General features: G+C 45.2%; 1 protein-coding gene across 2 annotated transcripts in view; it reads right to left on the bottom strand.

The window, feature by feature from the left end:
* The window catches only part of WASF3 (WASP family member 3), a 92,660-nt gene extending 67,164 nt beyond the window's left edge, over window positions 1–25,496 (bottom strand). For both annotated transcript variants that reach the window (XM_032611682.1, XM_032611684.1), the window contains exon 1: window positions 25,433–25,496. The gene's annotated coding sequence lies outside the window, so the exon portion shown is untranslated. The remainder of the gene's footprint in view (window positions 1–25,432) is intronic.
* Between the last annotated feature and the right edge of the window lie 304 nt (window positions 25,497–25,800).

Below are 25,800 nucleotides of genomic sequence, written 5' to 3'. Positions count from 1 at the left end.
GGCTCCCGCTGCAAGTGGCAAATTATTAGTAACACCTCACATTTGAATCCATGGTGCCGTTTACAAAGGGTTTTCACGTAAATCATCTCGTTTAATCTCTACAACAGCCCTGCCACAAACAAGCAAGGCAGAAATTACTTTAACCAGCTTACAACTGAGGACGCAGGCTCTGAGAGTGACACAGCTTGTAAAGGTGGGACAAGCCCTCACCTACGTCCTGCTCACGCTAAGTCCCACCTTGTACTCCAAACTCAGCCCCTCCTAAGACTCACACAATTCCCATCCTCCAAGTCCAACAGAACTCAGGATGAGCAGAACCAGGTGACTCCCAACACCTCTCCTTTCCACTGACGCTTACCTCCAACGCACAGGCTCTGTCTTCTCAACTCAACTAGAAGCCCTGGAGGGTAAAAATGGAATCTTACGTTTCGTACTGTCTAGAATGGTACCACACACATCACAGGGATACACTGAATTACTGTCACGATGCCACCGATCAGAGAGTCATCAGGAGACCAAGGTCTAACTTCAGCACCCCAACGATGGCATGACTCTTGGCTTTGGCCCACCTTCCTAGCTGCAACTAGGTTAGAAAATCCTGGATGTCTGTCCCAGGCCATCGTAAATAAATATAAAAGAGGTTTCCTTAGCAATGACTGAAGTTGCCTTACATTTTCAACTTGTTTGAGTCTTTGCTGCTCCCCCACACCCATAAACGGTCCCTGGATTCTGGCTGTGTGTTGGTTCCTGAGCACCCGGGAACAGGACCCACTGGGTGTCTCCGTGGTGTCTATTCGTTTGATGTGCCCCGCCTTGACTCCCATATTCACCTGGCTTCTGTTCTCGCCAGGACACACAGCTTGAACTTCCAGGCCCCACTTGGTTCTCTCGACCCTGGCTTCCCAGCCCACCCTCACATCAACCACAGTCGGCCCGTACAGGGACCTGCGGAGCTTCTACAACTGACCGAGAGAGGGGTCCAGCCTACTTTTTTTATCTTCAGCTTATACCTGGAGTTCTGCATGTCCACAACTCCTTCAAGAGAAGGACAGACGTAACACAGGTACCAGAGCAGTCACTCTGACTCCCCCCCGCCAGTGAAACAATGTCCTTCCCTCCTCAACCTCAGACTAAACAATATAACAACCTCCTAAAATACCATTCAGTCAGCAATCAACATGCTGTCAGATACCAAATAGATCATAACCAAATCAGGATTACTGTTTAGTTTCATTAAATATGCTGAATCTTAAATTTGGACCAAAAAATTATTACATAAATATATAAAAATACTTAGGAAATCTGCACATTATCAGATGGAAACAGCAGATGTAAATGCTGCATAGCAGACGGTTGGGTTTTTTTCCGATCACCATGACAATTTTTACATATTCCAGAATCAAAATCTATTTCAAAGCTTTCTGTGTAATATTAAACCTGACATAAAGATTACACAAGCAATTCAACAAGTAACATCAGTTATTTTTCTCCCTTAGGAAAGTATAGTAGCAGCTGCTGTAACAAATGGGTCCATAAACTTCCCCCCGCAGGGGACCTATGCGTTCAAACAAGACTGACACATGCAGCTGTCACATTCAAGTCTCCCAAGCCCCCAGTCATACCTTGCCATGGCTGCGTCTCGGGTGTGGGAGCTGAATGGCTCAGCGCACACAGTGAGAAGGAAGAACACAGCCCAGGAGAGGAGACAGAACAAGGGGAATGATTACCGCCCAGAAAGGAAGGCAAAATTTCAGTCGCCTGTGGAGAGTAACTCATCACCACTGAATAAACAGGAAAAGGGAAGGACTGAGAATCACTCCCCCACCTCCAACTTCAATCTGTCTCAAAAGGGAGCAGAGGGCTTTCCTGGTGGCACAGCGGTTGAGAGTCCACCTGCCGATGCAGGGGACATGGGTTCATGCCCTGGTCCGAGAAGATCCCACATGCCGCGGAGCGGCTGGGCCTGTGAGCCATGGCCGCTGAGCCTGCGCGCGTCCGGAGCCTGTGCTCCGCAACGGGAGAGGCCACAACGGTGAGAGGCCCACATACCGCAAAAAAAAAAAAAAAAAAAAAAGAAAAGAAAAAATCTAACAAACAAAAAAAAGGGAGCAGAGCAGGGGAGAGCAGGTCGCGATGGAAAGACAATAATTACACGCTTGGAGGTGGAGAACTGACGTGCAGGGGACCTCCAGATCACCAGTGAACACAGAGCTGAGGCTGGAATGAGAAGTCACAAGCCTCCAGCACTGCTGTAATTGAGGGAATGGAACAGAGACAACAGATGGCAAGGCCAAGGGGAATGAACACGAGACGGGGAGAAAATGGCATCAGAGACCAAATTCCAGGGAAAAGGGGCTCTCCTAAAATGTCAGTGGGGGCATAAACTGTGACACTTTTGTTGTCAGTATGTGTTAAGAGCCTTAAATTATTTAAACTACTAATTCTTTAGCAATATAGCCTAAAGGAATAAACACAAATACGGGCAAAGATTTATACATAAAGTTGTCCCCCTTAGTGTTACTTGTGATAACAAAACACAAGAAAAACTAAATATGCCAAACAAAAGAATTAAAGTAAATTATGCTAGCTCTATAAAATAAATTATTATGCAATACCTACGTTGCATTTTAGAAGACTTTTTAATTATGTGATAAAAGTCTTATGAGATTACATGCGAAAGCATACAAAATAGTATATACAATATTTACTTATGAAAGAATTATTTGTTGAATACCTTCTATGTACTAGCACCTAGGTACTGGGGAGAAAATGCAATAAAAGAAATAAGTCCTTATTTTTGTGGAGCATGGATTCTACTGGTAAGTGTCCCAGAAAGGGTAAATAAATAAATCTGCAAGAGAACCTCATACGAAATAAATGCTAACAAGGCAAACATAACAGGTGATGTAAAAAGAATACTATCAACTATAAAAAGTATCTGAAATTGACTTAAAATAAATAAACTGCAAGATTAATAGTAAAAAATAATGTCAACTGAAAACCAAAAGCAAATTTCAGGTGGCTTAATAAATGGTCTAGAAAAAGAAAGGTGGCATTATTATAACCGGAAAGTGTCCGGGCCCTTTATGGTTTACCCTTCAGCATCCCCGGGAGGCAGAACTTAACAAGCTCTCACCTTTCTCAACTTCAAACATAAAAATCAGGAAGTGCACGAAAGCAGCCTGGCTATGGAGGCCTGTGCCCCTGCTGGACTGCTCTGGACCAAAACGATCTCCTCTGTAATTTCACAAGAGAAGTGATCCTTCCAAACACAAGCTAGGATGGAAATTGGTACCTTTCCATTTTCACGACAGATCAACCCCCCCTCCCACACACACACACACACACACACACACACACACACACACACACACACACGCTCTCACTCACCTAAGTTTGTTCATTCATTCATTGAACCAATATTATAGGGCAGGGACTCCCTCAAAATCACAACATCCCCTATAGAAACCAAGGACCAGTTCCCCAAATGCAAAATGTTCCATTCCTTAAGCATTTGTGAAAACACTAAACTGACGGAAAGCACTGAGAATACTGACGGGAGCTGTACAACATATTACACAAACGCTCTGAAAAATGATGCGTCTATACTTAAAACACATGCACAAATCGAACGACATTTATCCTCCAAACAATTACTCTTCAGCAGATAACTGGTAAGAATGTCCTCATAGTAGATATGGAGAAATTGAGAAAACATTGTAAAGTAAAAATACTATATAATTCCATGAGGAAAACTACTGCAAAAAGCCACACAAATATTCCCTGTATTCTGGAATATTTCCTGAAAAGTAAGATTTAAATGCATACTAATTACTTATATTTTTAAAAAGTCAAGTTTCAGAATGAGATATTATATTATGGAGGTTGGTTAAATAAAGCATTTTGCAGAGGTAGGTGACATCATAAACTTCATTAAAACCATAATACAGGAAAGCTTATCCTATGGAGATCAGGCAAAGCCCGGAGCAATCTAGAATCACTCTGACGTAGGAAGCAAAAGAGAAAACCAACTTCCTCTTTCCTTCTAGGTCCTTCTAAGCTACTCCCTGATAAATATTTCCTTCCATCAGGTGGTCAGCCACCCACCCTGAAGAAGCAGCTGAAGGGGGTTAACGCAGAACAGAAGGGCCCACAGCTCAGTCCCCGGACCTTTGCTCTCCTCCATCACAGCCCCTCCTCTCAGATCTCATCCAGTCCAGACAACTGCCAAGTTCACATCACCAGACCAGACCACTGCCCTGAATTTCAAAGCAGTGCCCTCGCTCTGCTCTCTGCTCTCACCTATGGCTCCGCCAAGCCCCGCAACCTGGTCTCCACTTCTCACCTTGACTCTGCTGGCCCCAACCCGATCTCCCACCTCCACCCTTGGCTCCCAATAGCCTGTTCTCCACTCGGGAGCCAGAGCAATTCTGTCAACAGGCAAGTCGGATCCTGTGTCTCCTGGATTTGAAACTCTCTGAGGGCTGGTCACCTCACTCCGACCGTACACGGCACGTGACAGGGAGTCAACAGCTAGCTGCTGGGAGTTTGCGTGGCATTTCATTCCTACTTTTTATACAGAAGAAACTAGAGAATTGTGAGATTATCAGACTTCTGATATATTTATCTGGAACGTTTCTTTGGTGATCTCATCTAGTAACCTCATCTATATCTGCCTGTACTTAAATCTCAGCCAGATTACCTTCCACGAGTAGATTTTTAGGGGATATTTCTGGTTTAAGATCTACATTTAAAGATGAGATCTGTAGGGAGAAAGACATTTTAAAAGAATCATCAATTCTCCACCTTACGCCTCCTTTTAGTTTTTCCTCAAATAAAAAAGGTCAACATTCAAAAAAAATGACTGAAGCAGAAGTAAATACCACGTTACATCTTTATACAGAGAGTGAGAGGCGGCAACCTTACCAGTACAGAAACAATTAAAAACAGGTATCAGGTGGTTTACCCTTTTTTTTCTGAAATGGGGAGGGGAGACCTTCTCAGCAGAGGATCACGGATACGAAATGAACAGGATGGAAACCCAAGCATCCCGGCCTACAGCCAAGAATACCCTGACAGTGTCTTGTAATGAGAAATCCTGTTGTTGCGCTACTCAGATACGGCCCTTCAGCATCAGTTTCCCCAAAGGAACTGGTTTCATTCACAGGGGGAGGGAACGTTACACACACGAGAACAAAGGCCTGTTTACATTTTCCATTCACTCCCGTAACCTGAGCTGATGAGGTCACATTCGCTGGCACTGGGGGTGGGCGGGGGGCAGTCAAGGAACTAATGCAGAAACGGGACCCTGCTTTGCTCCAATTCAGTATAAGAGGCACGACAACAGTGCTCGCTGATGCTAAAATCTAAAGAAACATCTAAGCCGTGAGACTCTGTGTTCAAGACGATCCAAAGCACGAGGTCTAACGTTCTCTCGGAGGGAGAAGGTTCACTGCAACCCAACCTCCACCAACGGGACTGTTTTTAATTTAATTTCAAGAGAGGTACACACATAAATTTGCCCAGCTCTGTGGCGCTCGGGAGAAATAACAAAAGGGAAGATTTAAATACCAGATACAGCAAAATCATTCCCTAAGTATTATCATGGTACCGAGTTTCCTCTCAGAATTCCATGAATGCTGAAGCAGCCACACCCCTCCTACACACCCATCTATTGACAACGCTGCACCAGGCTGGAATCTCTGACCTTCACGGAATTTTGTCACTTGAGACATCAGGAACTGTCTAGACCAGCAGTCCCCAACCTTTCTTCCACCGGTTTCGTGGAAGACAATTTTTCCACGGACAGGGGCTGCGGTACGGTTTCCGGACCTTTCAAGCACATTACATTTGCTGTGCACTTTCTTTCTATTATTATTACATTGTAATATATAATGAGATAATTATACAACTCACCATAATGCTGACAGGAGGCGGAGCTCAGGAGGTAACGTGAGCGACGGGGAGCGGCTGTGGATACAGATGAAGCTTCGCTCACTTGCCCGCTGCTAATCTCCTGCTGTGCGGCCTGGTTCCCAACAGGCCACGGACCCATAGTGGTCCGTGGCCCGGGCGTTGGGGGCCCCTGGTCTAGACCATACAGCTCCTGAGGCCCACTGGGCTCAATGTGTGGTCTACCGATGCACCCATCACCGCGGTTCCCACCAGACACGCTGCTCCCCCATCACTTCCTTCTGTGCTTTGCTGGCACCTGCCCACTCCCTCTGCCCGAGGCAGTCTCGAGATGAACCATTCCTAGTGCTATATTTGATGCCTGATGGAACAAGCTGAAACTTCTCCCAAACGATTCCTCTAACAAAACAGAAGACTCCCTGCAGCCCAGAGATTCAGCTGAACAAAAACAGAAGAGAACCACGTCACACTCCATCCAGCGATGAACAGAAAAGCAGGCGTGAAGAAATGCCCGACCTCGAGTGACATCCATATACGCTAATGAAAGCCGCAATGCCATATACATATACTCTTTTCACTTACCGTATCAGCAAGGATTGAAACACAAAAACCCCCGTGTTGGCCAGGATGGCGTTCCTCAGGCACTCTGACACTTCACTGGCACAAGCAGAAGCTATAAATGAGGCTTTTTTTAGACTGCAAAGGGTGCCCAAGATCAAATTAGAATCTAAGGAAAAAAATATGTATTTCCCAAAAGGTAGTCTGTGATTGACAGCTGACACAGAAGTCAGTTTGGGATGCTGTTTAGCGCTGGCGGAAACCGGAAGGGTTAGCGTGACACCCCCCAACTCCCCACACTTCCTGGCCACGCGGTGACCAGGACGGACACAACCCAAAACGGGCCAGTCGGCTTCCCTCCCAGAAACGGGCATCTGAGAGCCCGATTCTGGTGGACTCCCATCACGTGAGCTGGAACGAAGGAAACTGAGCTCACATCGAGAGCTTCATCTAAAGAAGTCCCGAGTTCCTGGCGTATTCTCTTCCTGCTTCGCACACAAACGGCATCTGGATTCAGTGAACCGACTTTCACTTTGAATTTTTCAAATTTATACTCTAGGATTATCTTCTGCTTCTGTTCTCGTTTTTCCTAAACTCCGAATTCCACCAGTTTGTTTGACGACCATATTGACCTCCTGTTTAAGAGCATGATGGTGTATGTTTCTTAAGCAGACTGAGTCTGGTGCAGCTAGATTCAACACATCCCCAAACTCGCCCTCCGCTTCAGAGTATTATTCTGATAGGATTATAGGATTTCTGCTAAATTTGTTTAGGTTTTTCTTTTTTTAAGTCCTATAACAATTTTAAAATCAACGAATCCTGAAAGTAATTTTCCAAAGGGGGCAAAAAAAGAATTATCGTCTCCTCATTTTTAAAACTCACTTTAATTTAATGGTAACTGCCATTCACCAACAGATGAAGGCCAATTTTCTCTCATCGTTTGTTCCATTATTTTCCAATCTGTTACAGAATCCTACAGACTATAGATGCGATGTGCCCTTCAAAATGTAAAGTCTGACTTTAGAAAATTAACACAGCCTGGATTGTCTTCTCCCATAATCATTCTGTCCAGGGCTCTCCCCCAACCTAACAATGAACACTCAGAAAGGGAAGAAGATATATACATACTTATTTCAATCATAATAGTCAACTATGACAACACAAAGAATTCAAGCTTTCAAAGCACTTAATTCTGCTGAAGATGCAATCATGTTACATGCTTCGAAAATAACACACTCCCCCATCCTGTTTTTAGAGAACTTTGAAAATCTAGACAATATGCTTCCTTTCAAAACACCAACTGCTTCCAGAGAAAAAGAAAGAAACAGACAAATGATCTTGCCAAGAACCATTTCTGCAGTTTCTCTTGGTAGAGTAGCCCTTTCAGTGGCTACAAAGATTTAAATTCAATCCTTGATTGGATTGATGATATACCACCTTTCATTTACTTAGAATTGGATTTTAGAACAAAAAAGAGCTTAGAGTACTCTAATTCAGTTGTTTCCAACTTTTGCAAGGACGAGGACCCCTCTGTGATGCTAAAAAACGTTAAGGACTCTTACAATAGCTGTGTCTAGTGATTGAGAAAGTAAAGAAAAAACCACGAGTACACAGTAATTCTTTAAAAGCCACCTGCAAACACCTGTAAAATAGTAAAACATGAATCTAATTCTTTTTTCTTATTACAGAGCCAGTTAACGTCAGAACTGAGTCTAAAAACAAGTCTCCAGACTTAGGACACAGATGGGGTTCTAAGATTCCAGAGCGTTATTCAGCACAGAGGAAGGTTTTCTCTAAGTATCCCCAACAATCCTCTCAGGAACTAGATAAAGCGATCTTCAAGTTCTTACGGGAAAACAAGCAAAGATACGGAATTCTGAAAAAGAAGACTGAAGAGTAGAGAGCATCCCTACCGGATACTGAGGCGCTGTGAAGCTACAGTGATTAATTAGCGCGCTGCTGAAATGCAGAAATGACTCCTAATAGCTAGGAACTCAGTATAAAATGGGTGTGGCATTTCGTATCACTGGAGTAAAGATTATTCATTAAATGCTACTGTAACAATCCATGGGGGGCGGCAATCAAACGGAGTCCGTCCTTACCACTCATGCCAAAAGAAGTTCCAAATGGAACCAACAAAGGACCAGAAGAAACACAGATTTTTTTTTTTCTAAATAATCTTGCAGTGGAGAAGGGTCTTGTGAAACATGATTGAACAACAGAAGCCACATGTGAAACTACTTGAAAAAATCAAATATTACTTCATTACTGAAAATCCGACAAACAAAGCCAACATCACCCACCGAATGAAGCCCCTCCGGAGCGTCACAATTCTAACCATCAGACAAACCCAGATTCTCTGCCATCCGAGCACAGCACTCCTGTTTGCCAGACAATCCCAGACTCCTCAGAAGACAGTTTTAAAAACAATGAAAAATTAAAGCTCACAGAATCCATGGAAACGACCTCAAACCTTCCTTTCTTGCCTAGGCCTGTGGAGTGAGATTTCTACAGCACCACCCTCAGCTGTGACCCCTACTCACGCTAGAAACCATCAGCAACACAGTAAGTCTTTCGTTAGGCATCGGGGGCCACAGTTTAACTTCAGCAAAACGTACACATGGCAAAGCAACAGGCATTTTTTCAGAGTAAGTCCGCTCTGGGATGTACGGTCTGACAGTCAGCACGCAGGCTCAGCAGTGAACGCTCACCTAGTTTACAATGGCAACAGACGCTCCTGGGCGCCTGCTGCATGTAAGCCAAGCTCTAAGATGAAGAAGAACCAGTCTTCTGCCTTCCGGAAGCTGACCATCTAATCTATCCGTGAAACAAACCGCGAGGAACGGATGTCCTTATCAACAGCAGCAACATATGTTTCAATCTTCGTATTTCCCCACGTGACTGAATAGAGCAAAATTACAGTTATCTAATGTATTACTTATAAGCAAATCCCCTCTAACCACGGGATTTTTTTTTTTTTTTTTTTTTTTTTTTTTCGGTACGCGGGCCTCTCACTGTTGTGGACTCTCCCGTTGCGGAGCACAGGCTCCGGACGCGCAGGCTCAGCGGCCATGGCTCACGGGCCCAGCCGCTCCGCGGCATGTGGGATCCTCCCGGACCGGGGCACGAACCCGTGTCCCCTGCATCGGCAGGCGGACTCTCAACCACTGCGCCACCAGGGAAGCCCTAACCATGGGATTTTTAAAAAATTAGTTTACGGGTATACCTAAGTGACTCGGCCCCCAACTGGAAGGCACCACGTAACAGCCCATCAGCTGAGCGGGTGCTCTATCTGGAGGGTAATGTAAACAGCTGCTATTTAAACTCAACCATTATTCAGTATCATATTGGTTCAGAAACCAGGCAATTTTGACCTCTTGTGGACTTTTCCCCCTTTATCCCTATCTGGTATCCCACCAAGTTCTCATCCATTCATTCTTTCTCTTTGACATGAAAATATTACCTGTTACAATTATGTATTCGCTCACTTCTGTCAATTTTTTCGAAGTTTTTCTTCCTCTTTTGCTTCCCACACTATCGCTTGGGAGGACGTTGTGTATTTCACCATGAAAGGTCTGATTCAGAAGGCATCTGCCCAGCTACCCCCCCCCCCCCCCCCCCCCCCCGTCTCTTCCCAGAGGCTGGACGCTACTTCTCCTCCATAACCTTGGCCAAATGGCACCAGCCATCAGAACTATCAAAGGAGGAACTGTTTTCACTTCGTTCCATTTACAAAGACTTTGAAACAGTTCTGACTCTCTGTAGGATCATCTACAGGGCAATTCTGACTTTGCAAGAGATGCCAAGACCTCCTGTCCTATATGTACCTTCAACACACAGATACTAGCAAGTAAAATTCCTGAATAATTATCTCACGTGTTTCTTTGCCGCCCATGAGTGCTTCCCAGATAACATAAAACTGAAAAATATTTTATAAGTTCCTTATTTTAATTTGAGGAATGACTGAACTCAAGACAGATCCTCCTTTTATCTGTTAATTATAAAGAAATGAATGAAATTATAAGTCAATCCCAATAAGGTATCCTTAATAATTTCTGTAATAAATAATTCTTTGGTTAACAACCAGACTCTCAATATTCTACAGTGAACATATCAACTATAGATTAGGTTAACAGAGGCCATACAGTCTTAATTCTAGATCCTATGAATACTGTTTCTGAAAAATTATGTTCACTGCCTAGTACTGGAAATTAAAGTCACACTTTTACTCTAAAAATAAGCGCTCTAGAGAAGCACTCTTAGCAAGTATTTCCCGTGAATTATAAGACACCCTCATTTGCCACAGTCAAGGATTTTCATAGTAAGATCTTTAAAATCCTGAGATGTTTCATTTGTATTCCAGCAGAAACCATCAGCCCTCAAGAAAAAGCAAGAGAAAGGCCCCCCATTCTGTTAATTTACTGGTCCCCTGTGACTAAGCCATGATGAAGTGCCTTTGTTATAATGCTTGCTAGATCTCCATAATCCTGCAAAACCAAGGGTGTCTTTTTTTTTTTCCTGGAAGGGAGGGGGATGGTAGGAGAGCACCAGAGGTACCACTTAAAAGTTAGAGATTTAAGTAAACATTAGGCAAAAATGCAGCATCTTCCAGGAGGTCAGAGATTCACTGCCCTGAGCCCCAAATGAACTTCACTGAACTGGGTTCTCAGGATCTTTCTGAGCAGATCACTTCCTGGTGAGCCGTGGCTTCTGCCCTCCAAACCTTTTTGGGCTCCTGAGGTAGCACCCACACTCCGGATGCCTGTTACCATCTGCTCCTACTATCTGAGGGGAATGAAACCGTCCTGACACAGCCTCCCGACCACAAAGGCAAATTTCAAGAAAGCAAGAGTGGCTTCACAAGACTGTCACAGCTTTAAGAAGGAAGAAGGGATATTCTACAGATTACAGAAGGATAATTTAAAGACAGCTCCCAAGCCCCAGTACAGTGTGTTTAGGGCCACTTTTCTGAAAAACTGCACAAAGAAGCAACAAAAACAGGAAATATCATCAAATTCATAATTTTTTTAAAAATGTTTTTTAATAGAATAAGGAATTTTTAATGAAAACACCACCTAACATAAAAGAACTGTGCTTGGGTTTGAGGATCCCTGGGCCCTGCTTCCCCCTCACCTGTGCCGACTCTGACTACGACCTTCTCTGCATCTTCTGTGTGACCGTTTTGGGCACAGACAGAATAACAACAGGTGCACAGGAGAAAGGGCCCCCCGCCGCATCAGGTCCTCAGCCAGCATTACCCATTCACCCGCTGCTTGAGGCCCAGGAGTAGCTCTCTGTGTCTCATCCATTAAGGAAAATCATCCTACTTTTTCCCATCCTTGCTTGTCTCTGTTGCTTCTGGAACTTGCCCTCACACGATCCGGGACCATCTGAATAAAAAGCTCCCGTAGAGGACTGCCGTAGACATCAAATTTGATCACATAATGAAGACACCTAACACGTAAATCATCAGACATGCACTCTTCTGAGAGCTGATACACATTGCCCACACGAACTCTGTCCAAGCCACGGCACCTCAGTTGTTACCCTCTTTTCACTAAGACCCCAGGCTGCAAATGATCACTTAGCATTCATTTCTTTCTGCCCCATTTTTAAACGTCCATAGAGGTGCCCTTCGACATCTTTCTTAGTGACTAATTATGCCCTCAAGGTATTGACCCTCTTAGGAGATCTGTTAACGGCTAAGAAGGACATCTAGGTTGTTCTGCCCTCGCTTCCAAGGTGTGGTCCCAGGACGCACACACAGGTCTGAAGGTTTCTTAGGAATTTTCTTGCTATTGTTCTTTATTCTGCCGATTCCTGGGTGATTCTTTACTCTCAGTACAGAAGTCGACCCTTCATTCAGTATTCACGTGGCTTCCATTACTCCTTACATCAACTCTGCGGGGCAGGCGTTGTTTTCTTAGACAAGGAAGTCAAGGCTCACGGAAGTTAAGAAACGGCCCCCAAACCACACAGCTAATAAACGGCAAAGCCAAGATGTGACCCCAAATCAGTCTGGCCCCAAACACCTGCTCTTGACTGGGTTGCAATTCTGTCTCTCATCGGGTCTGAGAGGCACTCAATCATCCAGCCCTGTGCACATCCCACTGTGTTCCAGAAACAAGACAGCATTTATTGGAAGTAGGTGAAAAAAAGAAATGGAAAATAAGAATAGAAGCGTTAAATGAGCTAGAAATGAGACACATACAGAAGGCATCCCTTAGATCCTGTACATCTGCTCCAGGTGAGCCACAAATCTGGTTCAAGAACCTGTGAAGGGGAATCTAAGGTTTTACAGAATAGTGTCCACAAGCCACACATCTACCAACTACTAAACCAAAGTGCCTTTACTCCTGATTCTAAGACCTGGAAGCAATTCCAGCAAACACAGAGTCCACACCTACTGACATCCTATCCCAAAGCAGGGGCTGAATAATCCCCAAGGCATATGCCTCTTTCTTCAATGTTCCAAATGGCCCCTCTGTTCTGATCCCAGAGCCTAGCTGGCAAAGCATCACAGCAAATGACTGTCAAGGAAAGAATCTCTAGTAAATGGTCATTAAAAATAAAAAGCCAAGAAGCTCTGATCGTCTTCCATTGATAATAAAAGTTGGGACCCCTTGCCCACAGAGCAGTAGTTTTGTAACTTTTTTTTTTTTTTTAACAAAATTTGCATCAGAATGCCAAGCAGCCAGAAGGGAGTAACTCTGGTTAGAACTAGAGTGAAAGCTTCCAACTGATTTCTTCATCATAACTTCTCTGAAACTTGGCAAGTCACTCAGGACTGTCCCCTGCCCTCCCTGACACTTACAGCTAACCCGTCTCCTACTGCTTCCTTCAAAGTTTACCGCTTGTTTTCCTTCCAAAAGGAGCAATTAGCAGCAAAAGTAAAACTCGGGGTAGTAAGTCTATTAAATACATACACTTCTTAAACGTACATACAGGATATCTCAGCAAATTAAGAAAACTAAAGCAATACGCAACAACTTACATATGGCAGCAAGGAAATATTAGTGACTAAAAAAGTTATAAAACTGTGCTAGATTTAGCAGTGAGAGTATTAAAACATAATACTAGGATACAGCATTTACCGTTTATACATCTGGGGGAGAGGGAAGGAAAATATCAAAAAGCTCTGGTCAACTCAAACCTCTCTGGGTTCCTATTTATTCAACTTTCCTAAAATGTGATTTAACTAACGACCGTTCATATCCCTAACACTTCAGGAATTCTGGGAAGTTAAATTTAAATGAAATTTGCCGAACCTTACGATTTATTTTAGTACTTTCACGAGAAGACCAGGATGAATCAAATTTCACTCAATTTAGGAAAAGAAATCACATTCCATTCATCCAGATAAGGAAGGATTCCTCATTCCACCAATGACCAATGCCTGCAAAACAAACATCATCTTTGAAAACAACAGAAAGAAATTCCAAAATTACCAGAAATAATTTGAGGCTGACACTAGAATTAAAGGGGGAAAAAAAAAGTCAACAAGCACCAAAATGTATTATATGAAATCCAACACTTCAGAAATAATATTTGAATGCTAACTGGACCTACAAACGCATGTGCGTCTAATGCTTGGCCGCTTTTATGCAAAGCCCACTGAAAGTGGGATTCCATGCACTGAGGTTCTTTGAGATGTTCCTGACAGAAATGGCAACTGCACAAATTTTTAAGCTACTTTATGCCACAGCACTTCTGAGGGAAAAACAGCAGGAAAGCCAGCTTTTGAACATATTCATATTAATAAAAACCTATCCTAATACCCTTCTAAATGGAAAAACCTAAGAGGTTATGTTTAAATGCAAATTTACATACTGGAAAGCCAAAAATACGCAGCAAGAAATGACTGGAAATACAGGCATCTCTACTTTTCAACATCTAAGGTTTCGGAAATGCAGTCAATCTAGAAATCACGCGTTTTTCGGCATGATTCAGTTTCATTTTTTCTGGGCTCATTCATTCGTTTCTGATGACCATCAGTGGGCACGCTGACCGTCGGGAATGCTGTCTCCTGGTGGAAGAGGGTCATCACAAGGGTGTATATCATGTCTAAGGGTCACCGTAAGGTGGGGACAAAGAAGGAGCAAGATACAAAGAGAATAATGCTTTCCTTGTCTTTCATTCTTTTTCCCCCAAAAGTTCAAAGAGACAAAAAAAATAATGGTAAACTAGGCACGGTGATAATGGACGTGAGATTTTGTTTTATCTGCAAAACAACCCCAAATGTCAATGTCTCCTCAGCAAAAGAGAACTGTTATTTTCAACCTTATTTCCTATTCTTGGCACTCCAGTTCCATGTTTGTCTGGAACCAGGCTACTCACCTATGTAATCCATGGAACGTTAAAATATTTGAATTTTGTCTATCATCTCAAATTACTCAATAAAAGGAAAGCAAAAAATAATAATAATTAAATAATTTGCTTATAATGAATCATCACCAGCCTTCCCCTTCTCTAGCTTGGATATTTTATTGACTTTTGTATTTTAATCTAGTTTCTCTCTTCTTGCTGTTCTACAGTTTCACAATCGAAAGACAGTTCCACACTATTATCATTCTAAAATTCTATAGTCTAAAACACAGTCAACATAAATAGGTACACAGATGATTTCCATCATTTCCTTTAAACTCATTTCCATTTTTCCTCTCACTTTTAACTTACCAAACCAAATTATTACTGAATAACGTTTTAGCCTCAGATAAGCTCTCAAATGTTTCTTTGAAAGGATGAACGTTAATTTTAAAACAAATGCTTTTCATCTCTCTTCAAAAAAATAAAAAGTAAAACACAGTCACAGATCATTTTTCGACAATTTTGACGTTAAGCTCTACCTAGATGTTAGGAGATTAACAAAACTGACAAACCTTTAGAATGACCACACACACACAAAAAAACAAGAAAAATCACAAGCTGGTCAAATCAAGAATGAAGAATAGACATTGAGGGGCTTCCCTGGTGGCGCAGTGGTTGAGAGTCCGCCGGCCGATGCAGAGGACACGGGGTTCGTGCCCCAGTCCAGGAGGATCCCACATGCCGCGGAGTGGCTGGGCCCGTGAGCCATGGTTGCTGAGCCTGTGCGTCCGGAGCCTGTGCTCCACGGTGGGAGAGGTAACAGCAGTGAGAGGCCCGCATACCACAAAAAAAAGAAAAAAAGAAAAATAAAGAATAGACATTGATCACTACCAAGCAGAAAAACTTCACAAGGATTACGAGGGAATACTCTCAAGAAGTTTATGCCACCAAACCAGACAACTTAGATGAAAAGGAAAAATCCTGGAAACATACAAATTAACAAAACTGACTTAAAAAGAAAGAGATAAGCTGAATAAGTGTATAGCAAGTTAAGAGATTGAATTAGTAATTAAAAATCTTCCCACAGAGAAAACCTCAGGCCCAAATGACTTCACAGGTGAATACCTAAAACAGAAATACCAATCTTTCACAAATTTTTCTAGAAGAGGAAACACTTCCTAACTCATTCTATGAAACAAGTTTTATGCTGACACCAACACCAGACAAAAATAGCACAAGAAAACTACAGATCAGGGCTTCCCTGGTGGCACAGTGGTTGAGAGTCCGCCTGCCGATGCAGGGGACGCGGGTTCGTGCCCCAGTCCGGGAAGATCCCACATGCCACGGAGCGGATGGGCCCGTGAGCCATGGCCGCTGGGCCTGCGCGTCCGGAGCCTGTGCTCCACAACGGGAGGGACCACAACGGTGAGAGGCCCGCCTGCTGCAAAAAAAAAAAAAAAAAAACCTACAGATCAATATCCCTCATGAATTAGATGCAAAAATACTCAAAAAAATATTAACAAATCAAATCTAGAAACACAGAAAAAGAATTACATACCATGAACAAACGGGATTTATCTGAAGAATGCAAAGTTGGTTTAACCTCCAAAACTCAATTAGTACTATATGTCATATTAATGAACGACAATACTACATGGGTGTCTCAATAGATACAGATTTTTCTTTCACAAAATCCAACACCCATTTGTGGTTAAAAACCCCCAACAAAGAATTTAGCATCTATTCATTCACGGTCAGGGCTCTCTATTTGAGACATTTTTCCCTACTCTAGGCCATGAAGCTACCCTATATTATTTTTTACCTTTCATCTTTAGATCTACAGTCTGTCTGGCATTGATTTTTGTGTATGTTATAAAGTAGGGGTCAAATGTCATTTATGGACATCCATCTCAAGGATCACACACCAATAACTGAAAAAACCATCCTTTCCAAACTATTTTACACTTAACATAATCAAATGTCTACAGATGTTTGGTTCTGTTTCAGGTCTTTCTGTTCAGTTTCATTCATCTGTTTGCCCACAGTTGTGACAATACCCCATGGTCTAGAATATTAAAACTTTATAAACTCTTGATATCTGATAAGTCCTGCCACCTGTTGTTCTTCAAGGGTGTCTTGAAATTCTTTGCCCTCTACATTTATATAAATTCTAGAAACAGACAATTTCCACCTCCTAAGATTTTTTCATGCTATGGACTAGGGTTGAACAGTATCTATATCAATTTAGGGTGAACGGACATCTCTATATTTAGTCTTTCATACCGTGAACATGGTATATTCCCTCTTTTCTTACCTGTTCCTTAAATTCTCTAAATATTTTTCGGTTTCCTATGTAAAGGTATTATAAATTTCTTACAAGTTCTATTCCTATATATTTGGATTTTTAATGCTATTATAAGTAGTACCTTTATTAACTTCGTTTTCTAATTGTTTACGGCTATAGAGAATCTAGCAACCATGCTAAAGACACACCTTAAGTCTAATAACTTACACGGATTCTTTTGGATGTTTCTGCATACACAATAGTTTCACCTGCATATACTGAATTTTTTCCTTCTTCTCCAACTCTAGTATTTTTTATTTCTTTTTCTTACCTTACTGCGCTGGCAAGAACCCACAATATAATGCTGAATAAATGTGGTAATTACAAGCATCCTTGTCTCATTTCCAATTTTAGAAGATAACTTTTCATTATTTCAACACTAATATGATATTTGCTCTAAGTTTTCTTGCCAATACTCTTCCTAGTTCGCTTAAAAGTTTTTCATCATGAATAGATATTAAATTTTAGTGTTTCCTGCATCTAACGATGACTGTATAGTTTTTTTCTCCATCAATATGGTGAGATGCATTGGATTTGTTGAATGCTAAACCGACACTGCATTCTAGAATAAACACAAATTGTTCATGATATATCATTTTATGTGGATAGATCTAATTGTTACTTTTTAGGATTTTTGCAAGCATGTTCATGAATGAGACTGTCCTATGATTTTTTTCTCGTAACATCCTTGACAATATTAGATATTAAGATTATGCTGGCCTGGCAGGACTTTCAGGCTCAGAGGATTTTGTCCACCTGCTTCCAAATCTCCTCATACATTCTCCCTCCAAAACATACACAAGGAGAGCAAAAAAATCCACATATGATCCATGCCTTCCAGCATTAATATAGGAGGCAGAATACAACAGCCTTCAAATCACCTGTAAGTGGAGGAATAAACTAACTGAATTCCAACAGAGCTTCCAACACACACCACTGCAAGCCAAGAGATGCTTCTCCTGCTGAGTCACTGACACGCTGCATTATTCAAGTAAGCCCACCACATCTAAAGCACCAACTTGGGAGGCTCAACCATCACTGAAAGCACAGGTTTTGTTGTTTTCATTCCTGATCCTCATGTAGTTTTGATTCTCATTATTTATATACAGCTTTATTATGATGAGTATTTCCTATAAGTTCATTCAAATCTTTATTTAATGGGGGACAAGACACACAAGCTCCCACCACTTACGTCCAATAAAATCATAAGCATCTCAAACAGTAAAAAACTGGATAAAGTATACATTCCATAAGAAAAACTGTACATGCAACTTTCACTTATACACAGTTGATCTAAGTTATATCAGTGTCCAAAAAGAGAAAAAGCGCTGAGTAAATACTAAAATGCAGGGCAATACTGTTTGTCTCAAATGAAATCAGTAGCAACCAAATAGCCTAAGAAACAAAGCCACAAACTTCTAAACTGCATAGCAGAAAAAGTAGCCATAAATGTAGTTTAAAAGAAAAATTCTGTCCTAAACCCTTTAATGCCTAAGCCCTCACACAATTCTTTCAAATGATACCCTAAGTTTTGTCATGGCCATAATTTTTTTTTTTTTTTTGGAGGGGTAGAATGGAAGGAACTGGGCATATTGGAAATGGAAGAAGTCTTTAATTAGCCTATGTGATGCAGTGGACAAACAGCACAGAAGCTGTGCATTTTTAATTACAGCTCAGGTAGGGACTTCATTATCGCTGATAAGCCTTGTAACCGTTCAAAATTACAATGCCGATTTTTAAAAAAAGAAGTAACGTTTTAATAATCTTCCTCCCTGGGATATCTCAAAGAACAATTCCCACTTTAGTCAAGCCTCTGGAAACAAAGTTGTTTGCAGTGTGTAATTAAAATCTGAAGGCAGGTGACTGGGGAATTTGGGGGTTTCTGTGACTGCTGGTTTTTAAACCAATAATCAAGGTAGTTAACTCTAAAAGGTGTTTAGAGTTATGGAAAACTAAGAACCAAGATATGTTTTAAATCTACACGGTTGGTTATAAAACAAATGTTTTCCCATTTCTATTGAAACAGACGAATGTCCTCTTCTGAAAACTTACAATCATGCCCCCAAAATTAAGGTCTTACTTTGCAGAGATGGAAAGTGAATCTATTCCTCCCCTTTCTAGGCTGCGGACAGCCTTGCACAGGATGAGACCAACGTGAGCACAGGCTCTCCCTCCTTGCAACCTTCTGGCTAATGTCATCCTCCCTTTGGATTGGACATTTTGCTCCCTCCTGTTTAGACACTACTCCTTCCATGCACAGGGAGTAATTCAAATCCATGGCCTCTCCTCAAGCATTCACTCCAACCTGAGGAAAGAATACCACCCAGCAAAGAGTTACAAAGTCAACAGAAAGCTGGTATCTGCCTAGGTAATTCCCTAACACAGGACTACGTAAGGTAATAGGCAAAAACCAAAACCCCCTGTGTCATACACATATTTTGAGGAGCTGAAAAACTAAGTGTGACATTAGTAGGGCAAAATGACTCAGATCAAGTTTTTAAAATTACATAGTAGGGGTAGTGTTCTGCTCAGGTCATGGATCAAAACTTATGACATATTCAGTCAATGAAAAAGTATCTGTTGAAGCCCTTCTATGGCAGAGAATACACTATTACATCCACTTAGCTGATAAAATACGGCTGCGTGGGTTGTGGTTCACAGTCAATCGCATCCATACTTTTATGCGGCAACAGAATTTCACTGAACTGTTCACACGCACGAAAACAGGTGCCAGCACGCAATGAGATGAACTAAAATGCAACGGCTGCAGTAGGCGATGCAATCTTTGGATTGTGCTGGGGCACAGCTTTTACGGGCCCAATACGGTTTTCAGAAATCAGAAGTACTCAGAGACCAAAGGTCACATCAGCTGGGGGAAGACAATGTGTGTTATCACTGCGAGCTAAGGCGATGGCCTAACGAGGCCTTTACCTGAGGTTATCTGACAAAGGCAGACACACCTATCAAACAGGCACCACGCTGTCTGGTTGCTGACCAGAAGGGAGTTTATAGTTACGTGAGCTGGACAATCGACCCTCTGCCTCACCTCTCTAGCTTTTGACGACAGGACCTTGGCTGTATCAGCACTGTTATCGCCAGTAACTAGTGTGATACATGGTAGGCACTCAGACACGTGTGGACCTCCTGAAAAGAACCAGAAAGCAAAAACTGACAGAAAAAAATTAAAATAAATAAAACACTGAAAAAGTTCAAGAATACAGCTGAAGACATCTTTACATTAGTTTCAAGACCACTGCTCCAGAAGGTCAAAGGGCATCCCAACAAGAGGAGCAAGGGACAATGTCACTCGTCCAAAGTTTAGAAATGATCCCAGATGCTGTGCTCAGGGTCAAGGCCCAGAGGCTCTAGTAGACCTGAAAGGTGGGAAAATACCCTGGGATGTTTGGGATGTTTAAAATTAAAAAAAAAAAAAAAAAAAAAGTCAACAGAAGCAAAGAGCTAACTTCAAAGAGAACAGGCACAGGTCCTGGGAAGAAGAAACAGAACAGGGTGGCTCTAAAGATCAGGACTGAAATCCGAGAATATGGAAAAATATTCTAATCTAGGGACATCTATTAAGTTAGGAGGATAGGCTCTGACACAAAACAAACAAGACTGGCCTTGAGGTAAGTGGCTGAGAAAGCACTGCCAGGACAGGGCAGCAACGGAGAGGACGTCACAGATAATGTGACCCCAGAGGACAGCAGGACCTGGAAAAAGACAAGGCTGTGCGCACATAAACCCACCCTTGGAAGGACCACCCGCCCTAGGAAAAGCATGCCTTAAAAGGAAAACAGCATCCTAAGAAGTTTGTTTTTAATAAGAGAAAATAAAGTCACTGTTAAAAACATTCCACCCTGCGCCAGACGTTCCTCTCTAGTGAAGGCCCTTCTCTCCTCTTCAAAATCCAGCCTCCCCTGACTGGCTTCACCCCCTTAGCACCATCACCCCTTAATCCACGGCAATAAGGCTCCACTGTGATGCCTCTTGCCAAAATCAGTAATTACATCCTAGGGCTAAAACCAATGGAAGGTTTGAAACCACCATCTAGCAACCTCTGTCTCTTGGTACTTTAATACGCACAAATCCCTCCATTAAAAAAGAAAAAAAGGTCCCTCTTCACCCAACCCTCCTCTGTCACCCTTCAGCACCAGCACACTTTGTGGCCCGCGCTCACTAGGAAACCCTCTTACAAACCAGCCATCTCACTCCTGTCCCCATCACTGTGTCATCACTGCCGTCAGCTATGTTACAATGACCTGGCTGTTATCATCCCTCTTTGCTGACGTCTTCCTGGACCATGGCTTCCCAGACACCCAACCCTTTCAGTCTCAGTGTGGGAGCTTATCTTTTAAACACAAGAGTCCTTCAGATCCCATTCTCCCCACTCCTTTTCTTTACGCATGCTCTGCACAAGCTTCTTGAATCTACTCCACTAACAAAGGCAGAGGTTCTAGAACTTTCTCTGCTCACTGCACCGGTTCACTCAGCCCTGATTGCAAGGACAAATGCCTACTGAGTAATGGAACCATTAGATACTGCAAATAACAAGTATCTATGTCCTAGCAACTTAGTACCCATCTGAAAACAGCACACTTCAACTGAGAGAAAGTGGGTATTTCACTTCTCTCTTCAGTAAAACACAAACAGCATAATTTCTCACACCTTGGAGTCAGACTGGATAGCACCTCCCCCGTTCCCTGGTCCACACCGATCTGCACGCAGAACAGCAACCAGTGAAACCCCAGCTTTGCAAAGATGACGTCATCAGAAGGAACGTGACATAAACTCCTGGAGAAACTGAGCAGGCAGGTCCCGCAGGGCTGACAGCTGTTTGCACTGCTGAGCGTCCTTCATCGAACTCACACTCCCTGCGAGTTCACTGTGGCAAACAGTTTGGGAACCGGTGCTGAGAACTCTCACACGCGTGCCTCCAGTCCAGACACCTCCCAATATCCGGATCCCAGTGCAGCCACTGACCGCTGCGTCCCGCAGGCACCTTGAACTTGACGAGGGCAGCATCTTTCCCCCAAACGGCGGCTGCTCGCTGTCCTGGGGCCTAAGGACGGCCTCACCACCCATCAGCCGCCAGGCCACAACTCGGCACTGCCCTGTGCCCTCGCTCTACCAGCACACGCGCGCGCACACACACGCGCACCGACAACGCCGTCCTACCCCCTCAGGCTCCCCTCCCTCCAGCCTTGCCCCGCTATCCGTTCTCCAAGGGCACGTCTGACTGCGTCCTTCTTCGGCTCGGAAGGCTCCGGCCGTTTTGGTCACCCAGCAGAGAGGCCAGGCCCCTCCTAACGGGCCTCGCAGGGCCCCGGAGGCCCGGCTCACCCCCCCTCCTGCCACGCGGCGCCCCGGCCCCCTACCCCCACGCAGCCCTAACCTCGGCTCTAGCTGCTCCAAAGCCTCGTGTCCCCGACAGGCCTCTGTACTCTCTCCTTCCCCCCTGGCACTTCTGGGGGCGCTTTCCTCGTCTCTCCGAACCGTCCCCAGGCTCGGGTTTCTGGTCATCCTGGCAGCTCCGCGAGGGCCCGTCCGGAGCACACCGCGCCGTGACCAGCGGCTCCCACGGGCGCAGATGCCGCCGAACCGGGAGCTCATCCGGGGCCCACAGAGGCACCTGCCTTGTTCCCCTGTGTCCCCGAACACCCCGTGAGCCCTGGAGTTCGCAGAATGAATAAAGCGGGCCAATGAGTGGGTCCGGCCACTCACGGGACGCTCCACGGGCCTCACCGCGGGCTCTGCCTCAGCAGCCGCCGCGCTGCTCGCGAACTGTTCGTCTCGGCACCATGAGCGTCCTCGGAGCTGTCGCCTCCTATTTCTGCAATCCCAGTATCGAAATAGCAGCGCCCGGTACTTCGCAGGCATCCACTACAGGGCTTCTGAATAAAAAAGGCGACTACCCCATGGCATTAAGTGCGGTTACCCCTGGAGAAAGGAACAGGACCAGACGAGGGGCGACAGGACCAGGAGGAAGGGGGAACTCAGACTTCCTGCTCCATTTATCTCTGCAGTGACAGTAAATGTATGTTACAACATGCGTTATTTACGCATTGCTGGTCTACGATATTCCTGCATTACCAGCCTTAAATGAAGGCAGGGGTAGAGAACCAGCGGGGAAGAGGCATGCATGGGTCTCAACGCCACGAGCAGCTCCCGAGAACATCTGCCCTCAAAGAGGAAAACCAGGCCCTAAGAAAAAAAAAGGACTTAAAAGAGAAGTCGAACATTTGCAGTCTGTCCAGCCATATGGAGGCGCTCCCAAGAAAACGTAAGGAATGATAGCAGCCTGTGAGTGGAAAACACAATCTCGAATATTCTCCAGAGAAAGTCCTGGGAACTCTAAAAGACCATTAGCAGTGGCCCATGAGCTATATGTTGAATACTTGTAACAGGCAACTATTTCAATCAAAACGTTCCAATAACCAGAAGGTTCCTTGCCACATGAAGGCTTCCATGGGAAGGGTAAGGCGCGTCTACAAGGACACACTGAGAAGAGATGGGTGCTATAATGTTGGCAGGACCGCTCGGCAAAGTGTCTTTTTTCACCTTTATTTTCAGGATTTTGTAAAAATGGTGTAGCACATCATTGCCTATTAGGTCATACATCTGAGGCAAACAGAGAAAACAATGCTATAATGCAACTTCATGTCAGCAACCAGACATGCAAGAACAATTTCTATAAGGAGATAGTTCCAGAACGAGCTTCTTTTCACTGTGTTAAGAAAACAGAGACTACAGGTCAGACGGTAACTATATAAAGCCAACCAAACTTTCCAACCTAGTGAGCCTGAAACATCTGAAAAGACACAACTCTCATGAATATCAATTAAGGAGGTCTTTAAAAAATGAAGAAAAATGAGTATGACGTGGACGCTCTTAGGAAGGAGACCAGACACACAATGAGAACTGCCTATGGGAAAGGCCAAACCCGGCTTTCTTTCGTTTAACCTCTCAAGTAGATAAAAGAACTAGCTTTAAAGAATCTCTGCATTGTTTCACTGCTAGAAAAGGAAAGTTGGGTAAAGCACATACAGAAAGAAGCAACCAGCATTCAACAGAATTTGCCCCAGAGGCAATAGAGAAGTAAGTCAATTATAACACTTTGAACCTAGTTTTGACAGAGAAGCAGACATTTTAAGTTTTAGACAAACCTAATTTTTTTTAAGATGCAAAACATTTCTAATGGCTGGCTCCTGCCCTTAAAAAATGTGGATTCCGATTCTTAATCTTTCATGCCCCACGATGCATTTGATTTGAAGAGCTTCAAAGCAAAAACAGCCCTTTTTAATTGTCAGTTGTTAAAAACTTAATAATTACTGCTGGTAATAACTGAGAATTTAAAATTCATCCCCAAATGAGAAAGAATTCCTATTTCGCCCAATAGCAGCTAAGAAACGAGATGCTCCATTCATCCTTAAACCCACAGCCGAGTTTCTTAATAATTAAGAACTCTGCTCTCCATCAGGGAACTCTCCCTTGCACAGAAGCTGAACCAAGGAGAAATCGCCATTGCCGGTTAAGCAGCACACACGGAGAGGCAAAGGCTTTCCCCTCGCCGAAGCCCCGGCGCGGAGGAGGCGCGAGAGCCAGGCCCCGCCGGGAGAGCCTCCCGGGAGGACGCATCCCGGCCCGCGGGCCCCGGCGCGCCCAGTCCTCGCGCCCCGCAGCGGGCCGCTCGCAGGCTGCCGACCCCTTCCCGGCACCCGGAGCCCAGCCCGGCTACCGAGGCCGGGACCAGGACCACGGGCGCCCGCAGCCCCGGGGGAGGGGGCACCGGCCGCGGGGAGGGCGAAGCCGAGGGGAGAGGGCCGGACCCGGGCGGCGGGCACGGGGGGACTGGGCCAGGTGCGGCGAGACCGCGCGCAGCCCGGAGGGACGCGAGGCTCCCGGACGCGAGGCAGCCCCGGGCCCACGCGTGCGGCGCGGGCCGAGGCCCGGGCGCCACCTGCGGCCGGGATGGCGGGCGCCTGCCCCGCAGCCGGGTGGCGCACACCGGGGCCGGGGGGCGGCGCGGGCGAGAACGGCGCCGGGCCGCGCGGCGACGGCGGGAAGCCCGGGCCGGCGCGGGAGCCGGCTGGGAGGATGCGCCGGGCTGCAGGGCGGGCGCGGGCGGCGGCGCGGCCGCAGTGGGCCCCACCGCCCGCCCGAGCGCCCGGGCAATGCAGCAAGTTCACTTGGCCGCGGGGCTGCGGGGCCCGCGCCCGCCTCTGCCCGCGGGGCAGCCGCCCGGCCCGAAGCCGAGCAGCGCAGGGGTCAAGGCCGGGCACAGGGAGCCGGCCGGCCGCAGCCCGCACTCACCGGTCCGCGGTTCCGCCGCCGGCGCCGACGCCGCGCTCCCAGCTCCATGGTCCCGCCGCTTCGCGGCCGCCCGGCGCCCCCACCCCGCACCGCCCCGCACGCAGCGGCGCCAGCGACGCCGCCTCCGGCCCGGCCACGGCCGCGGCCACGCCCCCTCCCGGCGGGGGGCCAGGCCGGAGCGAGAGGGGGGCCCAGCACCGGCTCCACCAACCAGGGCCGGCTCGCCGGCCGCTGCTCCCGGATTGGCGAGCGCCTCGGCCAATGGGGGCGCGGCAGGAGTGCGGCGCGTCGGCGCCGGGGGGCGGGGGATTGCGGAGGAGGTGGCTCTAGCCCTTCGTCCTCCGCCCCTGGGGTCGGGCTGAGGCTTT

The sequence above is a fragment of the Phocoena sinus genome, chromosome 18, assembly GCF_008692025.1.
Source record: "Phocoena sinus isolate mPhoSin1 chromosome 18, mPhoSin1.pri, whole genome shotgun sequence".
Lineage (NCBI taxonomy): Eukaryota > Metazoa > Chordata > Mammalia > Artiodactyla > Phocoenidae > Phocoena > Phocoena sinus.
This window is presented reverse-complemented; position numbering and strand designations above follow the sequence as displayed.